We start from the raw sequence: 2995 nt of genomic DNA, 5'->3' as shown, positions 1-2995 counted from the left end.
TGTTATGTTTTTTTGGGGAAATGCCCTTTCATCAAATTAAAAAACAAAACAAAACTTACTGCTTTCTGCCAGGATATTGGTGTTCTAGGGCTCTTAGAAGATCTGACTTTGAAAACCCAAAGGACAAAGGAAACATAAAGAGCAGCAGGAGCCTGTGCCCTGGTGTCTGGGTCCCAGCACATGTGGTTTCAATCACTGAGCCTGGCGCCTTCCGCCGGCCGCCCTTGCAGAAGCCCAGCAGTTTGGGGCGCCCAACTGACTTCTTTGTTTGCAAGGAGCTGGGCGCAGCCAGGGTGGCCGCCTTCAGGAAAGGTTTTAGACTCAGCCTTCTCCTTTCTATAAAATTCTGGAAATCACAGAGCAGCCCCAGGCAACAGGCTGCAGGCGGCCTGCTCCTGGGAGCTCGAGATCTCAGGGGACAGCCTAATCCCGAGACCTCTTGGCCAGCACTGTCCAAAGCAAACACTGAGCAGATGGCCCAAGCACTGGCCTCTGGTGAAATTGTTTATTCTTAGGCGATGGCCATCGCTCCTCTGGGACCCTGCACACTCCACCAGCCTTTTCTCCTCTTTCACTCCCGGATCTCACCCCTGCTCCTTCTAAATGGGATGCCTCTGAATTTGACACCACTTTGTGAACTTTAAGAAGGATCTGCAAGGAAAATCCAGCATTCCGTGGTTTTCTAGAAGAGATGGGTTGAGTGGAAACTGATATGGGGAACTGGACCCATGAGGTTTACTTACCCACTTTGGAATGAGAACAAATCCTGTCAGCCTATGTTGGCAGCTAAGACCAAACACCATTAGCCAGCCCATAAGTAAGATTCCATTTATGGTAAGTTACTAGCTAAGGGTATACTTTGGGCCTACATTTCAGAAGGTATTACTTAAAAGTAATAATCTAGGTTCCAGGCATGAAATGTTACACTGGAAATACAAACCTACGGAATCATCTTACTTCAAACAATCCAATACCTAGCCTGCACCTCTGAAATATCTATGACGGACATCCCATTCAGGATTTTGATTTTCACTGTCCCCTCTTGTGACATTAACTGTCAATACTTAGCTTTGACCACGTATACAGATAGTGCATAAGCTCTATGAATCAGGGTCGTATTTTTTTTTTTACTTTTGAGAACATCAGCATAAACCTTACGAAGAAGTTTGACAATTTTCTCAGGTATTTTGTTGTTCTGGAGGTGAATAAAGAAAAAGGAAAATTTCACAGGATCAAACCAGTTAATTTGCCTATTGCTGCTGTTGGATTTATTGCAGCTGGTGTCCATGAAACCAGGCCCTCCCCTTGCAGTGCATTTGTCACACTGCTGACAGAGCTCACGGGCTGGAGTGCAAATCCGAACACGAAAAACCCCTGCTGAAAACTCCCACTGGCTCCTCTTTGCTATGCACCCAGGATAAACTCTAATCTCCTTAGTATGTTTTGTTAAAGAAAACATTAATCGTGATACTTGTTAAAGATAGTAAGAAAGACTTTATTCACAGGGAGTGTAGGAGAGGAAAAAAAGTCTTTTCCTTCTACCCTTCTAGGTTCTCAGCTGGGGCTCTATAACAAAAGACAGATTCACTAAGAGAGGCATACAAATACATTTACTATAAGGAAATGAAGGCCCAGAGAAATGGTTAGACCTGAGCGTTTTTATACTAGGTTTGATGAAGAGTGGAAAGTCATGGAAAAGGGTGTGAGCTAAGAGTAATAAACAGGAGGAAAATTTTCCAAGGCCTGTTCATTTCAGATTCCACTCAGCATCCCTGTGTCCTTAGAGATAAGGATGCTCCTTTCCTCCAGGTATAGGGAGGGCACCTCTCACATGAAGGCTACTGACCTGCTTTAGGGAAAGGCCAGAGAGTCCTTCCTGTACCTGCTGTTTCTCAAGTTCCTTCAGCTTAAAATATTCAATATGCCAAGGTGTCATATTTTGGGGTAGCATGTCCTGAACCCCATCAGTGGCAAGTATAACGGCATTTTGTAGTGGGGGAGAGAAATGGGGCTCAACTCCAAATACAATAAGGAAAAGTGGAGATTTATAGCCAAGGAACAGGACAGAGGGATCAGCATCATAGATGGAAAATTACTAAGAAGTACGCTAATTCTTTGCTAAACTGACCTAACAAGATTTTTGCTGAAAGCAGGCCAAGGAGATAAGGATTGAGGGTGATCAGACCAAGAGAGGGGGATTTTCACTAAACTGACTCACTAGGATTCTTGCTAAAGCTGGAGTAAGCAGGCCAGGACAGAGCCCAGGCTTAGGCCTAGTGAAAAGTAGGACTCAGAGGAGCCCGACTAGAGTTAGGTCAAGGAGAGAGTCTTTATCTTCATGAGAACTTTTCCTGATTTTGCCCTATCCTACTTTTCCAGCCTCTTTTCCAGTCATTAGATCCTGATGATTCTAAACTGAAGTCATTGGAAACTTCTCATCTTTCCCTGAACATATCTCCAGGTCATTCCAACAACTCTCGAATTCCTTAGTGGGCAATTATAACCTCAGAGCACAGAGAAATTAAAAAACAATGGGGAAACTATTATTCAGGAAATATCCATCTCCACGCGGACCCTCCAGACAGCTTTCTGTATGTGACAAATTGCCCAAAGTTATCATTCCTTTGCCAGTTCCCTTATTAGGGCTGCTGCCCACTCACTAGCAGTGTGCCCTGGCGTGGGACTTAATCGGCCTGGGGGAAGATAGAAATCATGGCTATCTATCTTTGCAATTTGCTCCAAAAAAGCACTATTTGTGCTAGCAGAGGTTCTGCCTCGGCACTTGGGTTCCTTTCTGCTCCTTCCTTAGAGGTTTCCGACATATTTGTGCCCCTTCCCCAGGGCTGTTACTTTCTGTTCACTTTTGTACTCCTTATTATAACAGCTAAGATATATTTCATACCATGTGCTTTAAAGCAAGTGTCATTGTATTTACTCCTTACAACAGCTATGTGAAAAGGTACTATTAATATTAATATGTTTATTTTACAGATGA

At 43.8% G+C, this 2995-nt stretch overlaps 1 protein-coding gene across 1 annotated transcript in view; it reads left to right on the top strand.

Annotated features, from left to right (window-relative positions):
• CLMP (CXADR-like membrane protein) overlaps positions 1-2995 on the top strand; it is a 121206-nt gene that overhangs the window by 61710 nt on the left and 56501 nt on the right. The window lies entirely within an intron of this gene.

This window comes from Propithecus coquereli, unplaced genomic scaffold (assembly GCF_000956105.1).
Source record: "Propithecus coquereli isolate 6110/MARCELLA unplaced genomic scaffold, Pcoq_1.0 Scaffold222, whole genome shotgun sequence".
NCBI lineage: Eukaryota > Metazoa > Chordata > Mammalia > Primates > Indriidae > Propithecus > Propithecus coquereli.
Note: the sequence above shows the minus strand (reverse complement) of the source record. Positions and strands in the feature narration are given on the sequence as shown.